Source organism: Sceloporus occidentalis, unplaced genomic scaffold (assembly GCF_023333645.1).
Source record: "Sceloporus occidentalis isolate IW3139 unplaced genomic scaffold, rSceOcc1.0.p SCAF_28, whole genome shotgun sequence".
NCBI lineage: Eukaryota > Metazoa > Chordata > Lepidosauria > Squamata > Phrynosomatidae > Sceloporus > Sceloporus occidentalis.
The window spans coordinates 3,691,386-3,703,936 of NW_028317008.1; the positions used below are offsets into that span (position 1 = coordinate 3,691,386).

A 12,551-nucleotide genomic window follows, 5' to 3' on the forward strand; every position below is an offset into this window, starting at 1 on the left:
GCAAGGTGACAAGTAGTTATTAACAAACAGCTAATGAACAAACAAGTATTTCTAAGCACACTTGTCTACGTTAAGAAAACATGGCAGCAGTGGGATTTGAACCCACGCCTCCGAAGTGACTGGAGCCTAAATCCAGCACCTTAGACCGCTCGGCCAGGCTACCAATTAAAAGTGTAGCGCACGCATGGCAGTGGTGGGATTTGAACCCACGCCTGGGCCAACCAAGCTCTTCCTGCAGCAAAAGCTGACTGGGCTTAGAGCTTGATAATGTAGAATAACTTCAAGTAGGCTTAAAAGTATCTTTCTGCAACACAAGAGACTTGCTACGGCTTGTTTCCCAGGCTGACAGAATGCAAGTTGACAAGTAGTTACTAACAAAGAGCTAATGAACAAACAAGTATTTCTAAGCACACTTGTCTACGTTAAGAAAACATGGCAGCGGTGGGATTTGAACCTACGCCTCCAGAGAGACTGGAGCCTAAATCCAGCGCCTTAGACCGCTCGGCCACGCTATCGAGTGACGGTGGACGGTGTACCACTCTCCAAGGGGGTTTACTCACCAAAGGAAGAGTTGTAGTTTCAACTCCCTTCACTTCACTATTCATCATGAAGTGGACCCTTTCACCAGCAGGAAGGGCAAAGCTGGCCCTGAGTAATGCAAGACTGAATGGGTGAGGGGACTGATTTTGCTATACTGGGCCAACCAAGCTCTTCCTGCAGCAGAAGCTGACTGGGGTTAGAGCTTGATAATGTAGAATAACTTCAAGTAGGCTTAAAAGTATCTTTCTGCAACACTTTGCAAGATAAGAGACTTGCTACTGCTTGTTTCCCAGGCTGACAGAATGCAAGTTGACAAGTAGTTACTAACAAAGAGCTAATGAACAAACAAGTATTTCTAAGCACACTTGTCTACGTTAAGAAAACATGGCAGCGGTGGGATTCGAACCCACGCCTCCAGAGAAACTGGAGCCTAAATCCAGCGCCTTAGACCGCTCGGCCAGGCTACCAATTAAAGGTTTAGCGCATGCATGGCAGTGGTGGGATTTGAACCCACGCCTGGGCCAACCAAGCTCTTCCTGCAGCACAAGCTGACTGGGGTTAGAGCTTGATAATGTAGAATAACTTCAAGTAGGCTTAAAAGTATCTTTCTGCAACACTTTGCAAGATAAGAGACTTGCTACTGCTTGTTTCCCAGGCTGACAGAATGCAAGGTGACAAGTAGTTATTAACAAAGAGCTAATGAACAAACAAGTATTTCTAAGCACACTTGTCTACGTTAAGAAAAGATGGCAGTGGTGGGATTTGAACCCACGCCTCCAGAGAGACTGGAGCCTAAACCCAGCGCCTTAGACTGCTCGGCCAAGCTACCGAGTGACTGCGGGAGGTGTACCACTCTCCAAGGGGGTTTACTCACCAAAGGAAGAGTTGTAGTTTCAACTCCCTTCACTTCACTATTCATCATGAAGTGGACCCTTTCACCAGCAGGAAGGACAAAGCTGTCCCTGAGTAATGCAAGATTGAATGGGTGAGGGGACTGATTTTGCTATACTGGGCCAACCAAGCTCTTCCTGCAGCAGAAGCTGACTGGGGTTAGAGCTTGTTAATGTAGAATAACTTCAAGTAGGCTTAAAAGTATCTTTCTGCAACACTTTGCAAGATAAGAGACTTGCTACTGCTTGTTTCCCAGGCTGACAGAATGCAAGGTGACAAGTAGTTATTAACAAACAGCTAATGAACAAACAAGTATTTCTAAGCACACTTGTCTACGTTAAGAAAACATGGCAGCAGTGGGATTTGAACCCATGCCTCCAGAGAGACTGGAGCCTAAATCCAGCGCCTTAGACCGCTCTGCCAGGCTACCGAGTGACGGTGGATGGTGTACCACTCTCCAAGGGGGTTTACTCACCAAAGGAAGAGTTGTAGTTTCAACTCCCTTCACTTCACTATTCATCATGAAGTGGACCCTTTCACCAGCAGGAAGGACAAAGCTGGCCCTGAGTAATTGAAGATTGAATGGGTGAGGGGACTTTGAAGAAATAACATTGATTTTGCTATACTGGGCCAACAAAGCTCTTCCTGCAGCAGAAGCTGACTGGGGTTAGAGCTTGATAATGTAGAATAACTTCAAGTAGACTTAAAAGTATCTTTCTGCAACACTTTGCAAGATAAGAGTCTTGCTACTGCTTGTTTCCCAGGCTGACAGAAAGCAAGCTGACAAGTAGTTACTAACAAAGAGCTAATGAACAAACAAGTATTTCTAAGCACACTTGTCTACGTTAAGAAAACATGGCAGCGGTGGGATTTGAACCCACGCCTCCGAAGAGACTGGAGCCTTAATCCAGCGCCTTAGACCGCTCGGCCACGCTACCAAGTGACAGTGGAGCGTGTACCACTCTCCAAGGGGGTTTACTCACCAAAGGAAGAGTTGTAGTTTCAACTCCCTCACTTCACTATTCATCATGAAGTGGACCCTTTCACCAGCAGGAAGGACAAAGCTGGCCCTGAGTAATGCAAGATTGAATGGGTGAGGGGACTTTGAAGAAATAACACTGATTTTGCTATACTGGGCCAACCAAGCTCTTCCTGCAGCAGAAGCTGACTGGGCTTAGAGCTTGATAATGTAGAATAACTTCAAGTAGGCTTAAAAGTATCTTTCTGCAACACAAGAGACTTGCTACTGCTTGTTTCCCAGGCTGACAGAATGCAAGCTGACAAGTAGTTACTAACAAAGAGCTAATGAACAAACAAGTATTTCTAAGCACACTTGTCTACGTTAAGAAAACAAGGCAGCGGTGGGATTCGAAGCGACGCCTCCAGAGAGGTTGGAGCCTAAATCCAGCGCCTTAGACTGCTTGGCCACGCTACCGAGTGACGGCGGAGGGAGTACCACTCTCCAAGGGGGTTTACTCACCAAAGGAAGAGTTGTAGTTTCAACTCCCTTCACTTCACTATTCATCATGAAGTGGACCCTTTCACCAGCAGGAAGGACAAAGCTGGCCCTGAGTAATGCAAGATTGAATGGGTGAGGGGACTGATTTTGCTATACTGGGCCAACCAAGCTCTTCCTGCAGCAGAAGCTGACTGGGGTTAGAGCTTGATAATGTAGAATAACTTCAAGTAGGCTTAAAAGTATCTTTCTGCAACACTTTGCAAGATAAGAGACTTGTTACTGCTTGTTTCCCAGGCTGACAGAATGCAAGGTGACAAGTAGTTATTAACAAAGTGCTAATGAACAAACAAGTATTTCTAAGCACACTTGTCTACGTTAAGAAAAGTTGGCAGCGGTGGGATTTGAACCCACGCCTCCAGAGAGACTGGAGCCTAAACCCAGCGCCTTAGACCGCTCGGCCAAGCTACCGAGTGACTGCGGGAGGTGTACCACTCTCCAAGGGGGTTTACTCACCAAAGGAAGAGTTGTAGTTTCAACTCCCTTCACTTCACTATTCATCATGAAGTGGACCCTTTCACCAGCAGGAAGGACAAAGCTGGCCCTGAGTAATGCAAGATTGAATGGGTGAGGGGACTTTGAAGAAATAACACTGATTTTGCTATACTGGGCCAACCAAGCTCTTCCTGCAGCAGAAGCTGACTGGGGTTAGAGCTTGATAATGTAGAATAACTTCAAGTAGGCTTAAAAGTATCTTTCTGCAACACTTTGCAAGATAAGAGACTTGCTACTGCTTGTTTCCCAGGCTGACAGAATGCAACCTGACAAGTAGTTATTAACAAAGAGCTAATGAACAAACAAGTATTTCTAAGCATACTTGTTTACGTTAAGAAAACATGGCAGCGGTGGGGTTTGAACCCACGCATCCATAGAGACTGGAGCCTAAATCCATCGCCTTAGACCGCTCGGCCACGCTACCAAGTGACAGTGGAAGGGGTACCACTCTCCAAGGGGGTTTACTCACCAAAGGAAGCGTTGTAGTTTCAACTCCCTCACTTCACTATTCATCATGAAGTGGACCCTTTCACCAGCAGGAAGGACAAAGCTGGCCCTGAGTAATGCAAGATTGAATGGGTGAGGGGACTTTGAAGAAATAACACAGATTTTGCTATACATTAAACTGGGCCAACCAAGCTCTTCCTGCAGCAGAATCTGACTGGGGTTAGAGCTTGATAATGTAGAATAACTTCAAGTAGGCTTAAAAGTATCTTTCTGCAACACTTTGCAAGATAAGAGACTTGCTACTGCTTCTTCCCCAGGCTGACAGAATGCAAGCTGACAAGTAGTTACTAACAAAGAGCTAATGAACAAACAAGTATTTCTAAGCACACTTGTCTACGTTAAGAAAACATGGCAGCGGTGGGATTCGAAGACACGCCTCCAGAGAGACTGGAGCCTAAATCCAGTGTCTTAGACTGCTCGGCCACGCTACCGAGTGATGTCGGAGGGTGTACCACTCTCCAAGGGGGTTTACTCACCAAAGGAAGAGTTGTAGTTTCAACTCCCTTCACTTCACTATTCATCATGAAGTGGACCCTTTCACCAGCAGGAAGGACAAAGCAGGCCCTGAGTAATGCAAGATTGAATGGGTGAGGGGACTGATTTTGCTATACTGGGCCAACCAAGCTCTTCCTGCAGCAGAAGCTGACTGGGGTTAGAGCTTGATAATGTAGAATAACTTCAAGTAGGCTTAAAAGTATCTTTCTGCAACACTTTGCAAGATAAGAGACTTGCTACTGCTTGTTTCCCAGGCTGACAGAATGCAAGCTGACAAGTAGTTACAAACAAAGAGCTAATGAACAAACAAGTATTTCTAAGCACACTTGTCTACGTTAAGAAAACATGGCAGCGGTGGGATTTGAACCCACGCCTCCAGAGAAACTGGAGCCTAAATCCAGCGCCTTAGACCGCTCGGCCACGCTATCGAGTGACGGTGGACGGTGTACCACTCTCCAAGGGGGTTTACTCACCAAAGGAAGAGTTGTAGTTTCAACTCCCTTCACTTCACTATTCATCATGAAGTGGACCCTTTCACCAGCAGGAAGGACAAAGCAGGCCCTGAGTAATGCAAGATTGAATGGGTGAGGGGACTGATTTTGCTATACTGGGCCAACCAAGCTCTTCCTGCAGCAGAAGCTGACTGGGGTTAGAGCTTGATAATGTAGAATAACTTCAAGTAGGCTTAAAAGTATCTTTCTGCAACACTTTGCAAGATAAGAGTCTTGCTACTGCTTGTTTCCCAGGCTGACAGAAAGCAAGCTGACAAGTAGTTACTAACAAAGAGCTAATGAACAAACAAGTATTTCTAAGCACACTTGTCTACGTTAAGAAAACATGGCAGTGGTGGGACTTGAAGCGACGCCTCCAGAGAGACTGGAGCCTAAATCCAGCGCCTTAGACCGCTCGGCCACGCTACCGAGTGACGGCACAGGGTGTACCACTCTCCAAGGGGGTTTACTCACCAAAGGAAGAGTTGTAGTTTCAACTCCCTTCACTTCACTATTCATCATGAAGTGGACCCTTTCACCAGCAGGAAGGGCAAAGCTGGCCCTGAGTAATGCAAGACTGAATGGGTGAGGGGACTGATTTTGCTATACTGGGCCAACCAAGCTCTTCCTGCAGCAGAAGCTGACTGGGGTTAGAGCTTGATAATGTAGAATAACTTCAAGTAGGCTTAAAAGTATCTTTCTGCAACACTTTGCAAGATAAGAGACTTGCTACTGCTTGTTTCCCATGGCAGTGGTGGGATTTGAACCCACGCCTGGGCCAACCAAGCTCTTCCTGCAGCACAAGCTGACTGGGGTTAGAGCTTGATAATGTAGAATAACTTCAAGTAGGCTTAAAAGTATCTTTCTGCAACACTTTGCAAGATAAGAGACTTGCTACTGCTTGTTTCCCAGGCTGACAGAATGCAAGGTGACAAGTAGTTATTAACAAAGAGCTAATGAACAAACAAGTATTTCTAAGCACACTTGTCTACGTTAAGAAAAGATGGCAGTGGTGGGATTCGAACCCACGCCTCCAGAGAGACTGGAGCCTAAACCCAGCGCCTTAGACCGCTCGGCCAAGCTACCGAGTGACTGCAGGAGGTGTACCACTCTCCAAGGGGGTTTACTCACCAAAGGAAGAGTTGTAGTTTCAACTCCCTTCACTTCACTATTCATCATGAAGTGGACCCTTTCACCAGCAGGAAGGACAAAGCTGTCCCTGAGTAATGCAAGATTGAATGGGTGAGGGGACTGATTTTGCTATACTGGGCCAACCAAGCTCTTCCTGCAGCAGAAGCTGACTGGGGTTAGAGCTTGTTAATGTAGAATAACTTCAAGTAGGCTTAAAAGTATCTTTCTGCAACACTTTGCAAGATAAGAGACTTGCTACTGCTTGTTTCCCAGGCTGACAGAATGCAAGGTGACAAGTAGTTATTAACAAACAGCTAATGAACAAACAAGTATTTCTAAGCACACTTGTCTACGTTAAGAAAACATGGCAGCAGTGGGATTTGAACCCACGCCTCCGAAGTGACTGGAGCCTAAATCCAGCACCTTAGACCGCTCGGCCAGGCTACCAATTAAAAGTGTAGCGCACGCATGGCAGTGGTGGGATTTGAACCCACGCCTGGGCCAACCAAGCTCTTCCTGCAGCAAAAGCTGACTGGGCTTAGAGCTTGATAATGTAGAATAACTTCAAGTAGGCTTAAAAGTATCTTTCTGCAACACAAGAGACTTGCTACGGCTTGTTTCCCAGGCTGACAGAATGCAAGTTGACAAGTAGTTACTAACAAAGAGCTAATGAACAAACAAGTATTTCTAAGCACACTTGTCTACGTTAAGAAAACATGGCAGTGGTGGGATTCGAACCCACGCCTCCAGAGAGACTGGAGCCTAAACCCAGCGCCTTAGACCGCTCGGCCAAGCTACCGAGTGACTGCTGGAGGTGTACCACTCTCCAAGGGGGTTTACTCACCAAAGGAAGAGTTGTAGTTTCAACTCCCTTCACTTCACTATTCATCATGAAGTGGACCCTTTCACCAGCAGGAAGGACAAAGCTGTCCCTGAGTAATGCAAGATTGAATGGGTGAGGGGACTGATTTTGCTATACTGGGCCAACCAAGCTCTTCCTGCAGCAGAAGCTGACTGGGGTTAGAGCTTGTTAATGTAGAATAACTTCAAGTAGGCTTAAAAGTATCTTTCTGCAACACTTTGCAAGATAAGAGACTTGCTACTGCTTGTTTCCCAGGCTGACAGAATGCAAGGTGACAAGTAGTTATTAACAAACAGCTAATGAACAAACAAGTATTTCTAAGCACACTTGTCTACGTTAAGAAAACATGGCAGCAGTGGGATTTGAACCCACGCCTCCGAAGTGACTGGAGCCTAAATCCAGCACCTTAGACCGCTCGGCCAGGCTACCAATTAAAAGTGTAGCGCACGCATGGCAGTGGTGGGAATTGAACCCACGCCTGGGCCAACCAAGCTCTTCCTGCAGCAAAAGCTGACTGGGCTTAGAGCTTGATAATGTAGAATAACTTCAAGTAGGCTTAAAAGTATCTTTCTGCAACACAAGAGACTTGCTACGGCTTGTTTCCCAGGCTGACAGAATGCAAGTTGACAAGTAGTTACTAACAAAGAGCTAATGAACAAACAAGTATTTCTAAGCACACTTGTCTACGTTAAGAAAACATGGCAGCGGTGGGATTTGAACCTACGCCTCCAGAGAGACTGGAGCCTAAATCCAGCGCCTTAGACCGCTCGGCCACGCTATCGAGTGACGGTGGACGGTGTACCACTCTCCAAGGGGGTTTACTCACCAAAGGAAGAGTTGTAGTTTCAACTCCCTTCACTTCACTATTCATCATGAAGTGGACCCTTTCACCAGCAGGAAGGGCAAAGCTGGCCCTGAGTAATGCAAGACTGAATGGGTGAGGGGACTGATTTTGCTATACTGGGCCAACCAAGCTCTTCCTGCAGCAGAAGCTGACTGGGGTTAGAGCTTGATAATGTAGAATAACTTCAAGTAGGCTTAAAAGTATCTTTCTGCAACACTTTGCAAGATAAGAGACTTGCTACTGCTTGTTTCCCAGGCTGACAGAATGCAAGTTGACAAGTAGTTACTAACAAAGAGCTAATGAACAAACAAGTATTTCTAAGCACACTTGTCTACGTTAAGAAAACATGGCAGCGGTGGGATTCGAACCCACGCCTCCAGAGAAACTGGAGCCTAAATCCAGCGCCTTAGACCGCTCGGCCAGGCTACCAATTAAAGGTTTAGCGCATGCATGGCAGTGGTGGGATTTGAACCCACGCCTGGGCCAACCAAGCTCTTCCTGCAGCACAAGCTGACTGGGGTTAGAGCTTGATAATGTAGAATAACTTCAAGTAGGCTTAAAAGTATCTTTCTGCAACACTTTGCAAGATAAGAGACTTGCTACTGCTTGTTTCCCAGGCTGACAGAATGCAAGGTGACAAGTAGTTATTAACAAAGAGCTAATGAACAAACAAGTATTTCTAAGCACACTTGTCTACGTTAAGAAAAGATGGCAGTGGTGGGATTTGAACCCACGCCTCCAGAGAGACTGGAGCCTAAACCCAGCGCCTTAGACTGCTCGGCCAAGCTACCGAGTGACTGCGGGAGGTGTACCACTCTCCAAGGGGGTTTACTCACCAAAGGAAGAGTTGTAGTTTCAACTCCCTTCACTTCACTATTCATCATGAAGTGGACCCTTTCACCAGCAGGAAGGACAAAGCTGTCCCTGAGTAATGCAAGATTGAATGGGTGAGGGGACTGATTTTGCTATACTGGGCCAACCAAGCTCTTCCTGCAGCAGAAGCTGACTGGGGTTAGAGCTTGTTAATGTAGAATAACTTCAAGTAGGCTTAAAAGTATCTTTCTGCAACACTTTGCAAGATAAGAGACTTGCTACTGCTTGTTTCCCAGGCTGACAGAATGCAAGGTGACAAGTAGTTATTAACAAACAGCTAATGAACAAACAAGTATTTCTAAGCACACTTGTCTACGTTAAGAAAACATGGCAGCAGTGGGATTTGAACCCATGCCTCCAGAGAGACTGGAGCCTAAATCCAGCGCCTTAGACCGCTCTGCCAGGCTACCAATTGAAAGTTTGGCGCACGCATGGCAGTGGTGGGATTTGAACCCACGCCTGGGCCAACCAAGCTCTTCCTGCAGCAGAAGCTGACTGGGGTTAGAGCTTGATAATGTAGAATAACTTCAAGTAGGCTTAAAAGTATCTTTCTGCAACACTTTGCAAGATAAGAGTCTTGCTACTGCTTGTTTCCCAGGCTGACAGAAAGCAAGCTGACAAGTAGTTACTAACAAAGAGCTAATGAACAAACAAGTATTTCTAAGCACACTTGTCTACGTTAAGAAAACATGGCAGTGGTGGGACTTGAAGCGACGCCTCCAGAGAGACCGGAGCCTAAATCCAGCGCCTTAGACCGCTCGGCCACGCTACCGAGTGACGGCACAGGGTGTACCACTCTCCAAGGGGGTTTACTCACCAAAGGAAGAGTTGTAGTTTCAACTCCTTTCACTTCACTATTCATCATGAAGTGGACCCTTTCACCAGCAGGAAGGACAAAGCTGTCCCTGAGTAATGCAAGATTGAATGGGTGAGGGGACTGATTTTGCTATACTGGGCCAACCAAGCTCTTCCTGCAGCAGAAGCTGACTGGGGTTAGAGCTTGTTAATGTAGAATAACTTCAAGTAGGCTTAAAAGTATCTTTCTGCAACACTTTGCAAGATAAGAGACTTGCTACTGCTTGTTTCCCAGGCTGACAGAATGCAAGGTGACAAGTAGTTATTAACAAACAGCTAATGAACAAACAAGTATTTCTAAGCACACTTGTCTACGTTAAGAAAACATGGCAGCAGTGGGATTTGAACCCATGCCTCCAGAGAGACTGGAGCCTAAATCCAGCGCCTTAGACCGCTCTGCCAAGCTACCGAGTGACTGCTGGAGGTGTACCACTCTCCAAGGGGGTTTACTCACCAAAGGAAGAGTTGTAGTTTCAACTCCCTTCACTTCACTATTCATCATGAAGTGGACCCTTTCACCAGCAGGAAGGACAAAGCTGTCCCTGAGTAATGCAAGATTGAATGGGTGAGGGGACTGATTTTGCTATACTGGGCCAACCAAGCTCTTCCTGCAGCAGAAGCTGACTGGGGTTAGAGCTTGTTAATGTAGAATAACTTCAAGTAGGCTTAAAAGTATCTTTCTGCAACACTTTGCAAGATAAGAGACTTGCTACTGCTTGTTTCCCAGGCTGACAGAATGCAAGGTGACAAGTAGTTATTAACAAACAGCTAATGAACAAACAAGTATTTCTAAGCACACTTGTCTACGTTAAGAAAACATGGCAGCAGTGGGATTTGAACCCACGCCTCCGAAGTGACTGGAGCCTAAATCCAGCACCTTAGACCGCTCGGCCAGGCTACCAATTAAAAGTGTAGCGCACGCATGGCAGTGGTGGGAATTGAACCCACGCCTGGGCCAACCAAGCTCTTCCTGCAGCAAAAGCTGACTGGGCTTAGAGCTTGATAATGTAGAATAACTTCAAGTAGGCTTAAAAGTATCTTTCTGCAACACAAGAGACTTGCTACGGCTTGTTTCCCAGGCTGACAGAATGCAAGTTGACAAGTAGTTACTAACAAAGAGCTAATGAACAAACAAGTATTTCTAAGCACACTTGTCTACGTTAAGAAAACATGGCAGCGGTGGGATTTGAACCTACGCCTCCAGAGAGACTGGAGCCTAAATCCAGCGCCTTAGACCGCTCGGCCACGCTATCGAGTGACGGTGGACGGTGTACCACTCTCCAAGGGGGTTTACTCACCAAAGGAAGAGTTGTAGTTTCAACTCCCTTCACTTCACTATTCATCATGAAGTGGACCCTTTCACCAGCAGGAAGGGCAAAGCTGGCCCTGAGTAATGCAAGACTGAATGGGTGAGGGGACTGATTTTGCTATACTGGGCCAACCAAGCTCTTCCTGCAGCAGAAGCTGACTGGGGTTAGAGCTTGATAATGTAGAATAACTTCAAGTAGGCTTAAAAGTATCTTTCTGCAACACTTTGCAAGATAAGAGACTTGCTACTGCTTGTTTCCCAGGCTGACAGAATGCAAGTTGACAAGTAGTTACTAACAAAGAGCTAATGAACAAACAAGTATTTCTAAGCACACTTGTCTACGTTAAGAAAACATGGCAGCGGTGGGATTCGAACCCACGCCTCCAGAGAAACTGGAGCCTAAATCCAGCGCCTTAGACCGCTCGGCCAGGCTACCAATTAAAGGTTTAGCGCATGCATGGCAGTGGTGGGATTTGAACCCACGCCTGGGCCAACCAAGCTCTTCCTGCAGCACAAGCTGACTGGGGTTAGAGCTTGATAATGTAGAATAACTTCAAGTAGGCTTAAAAGTATCTTTCTGCAACACTTTGCAAGATAAGAGACTTGCTACTGCTTGTTTCCCAGGCTGACAGAATGCAAGGTGACAAGTAGTTATTAACAAAGAGCTAATGAACAAACAAGTATTTCTAAGCACACTTGTCTACGTTAAGAAAAGATGGCAGTGGTGGGATTTGAACCCACGCCTCCAGAGAGACTGGAGCCTAAACCCAGCGCCTTAGACTGCTCGGCCAAGCTACCGAGTGACTGCGGGAGGTGTACCACTCTCCAAGGGGGTTTACTCACCAAAGGAAGAGTTGTAGTTTCAACTCCCTTCACTTCACTATTCATCATGAAGTGGACCCTTTCACCAGCAGGAAGGACAAAGCTGTCCCTGAGTAATGCAAGATTGAATGGGTGAGGGGACTGATTTTGCTATACTGGGCCAACCAAGCTCTTCCTGCAGCAGAAGCTGACTGGGGTTAGAGCTTGTTAATGTAGAATAACTTCAAGTAGGCTTAAAAGTATCTTTCTGCAACACTTTGCAAGATAAGAGACTTGCTACTGCTTGTTTCCCAGGCTGACAGAATGCAAGGTGACAAGTAGTTATTAACAAACAGCTAATGAACAAACAAGTATTTCTAAGCACACTTGTCTACGTTAAGAAAACATGGCAGCAGTGGGATTTGAACCCATGCCTCCAGAGAGACTGGAGCCTAAATCCAGCGCCTTAGACCGCTCTGCCAGGCTACCAATTGAAAGTTTGGCGCACGCATGGCAGTGGTGGGATTTGAACCCACGCCTGGGCCAACCAAGCTCTTCCTGCAGCAGAAGCTGACTGGGGTTAGAGCTTGATAATGTAGAATAACTTCAAGTAGGCTTAAAAGTATCTTTCTGCAACACTTTGCAAGATAAGAGTCTTGCTACTGCTTGTTTCCCAGGCTGACAGAAAGCAAGCTGACAAGTAGTTACTAACAAAGAGCTAATGAACAAACAAGTATTTCTAAGCACACTTGTCTACGTTAAGAAAACATGGCAGTGGTGGGACTTGAAGCGACGCCTCCAGAGAGACCGGAGCCTAAATCCAGCGCCTTAGACCGCTCGGCCACGCTACCGAGTGTACCACTCTCCAAGGGGGTTTACTCACCAAAGGAAGAGTTGTAGTTTCAACTCCCTTCACTTCACTATTCATCATGAAGTGGACC

General features: G+C 46.3%; 1 non-coding gene across 1 annotated transcript; it reads right to left on the minus strand.

Annotated features, from left to right (window-relative positions):
- Positions 1-2,287: 2,287 nt before the first annotated feature.
- TRNAL-AAG (transfer RNA leucine (anticodon AAG)) lies at positions 2,288-2,369 on the minus strand. Its single transcript has one exon. It is a non-coding gene; the product is annotated as a tRNA-Leu (tRNA).
- Positions 2,370-12,551: the final 10,182 nt, after the last annotated feature.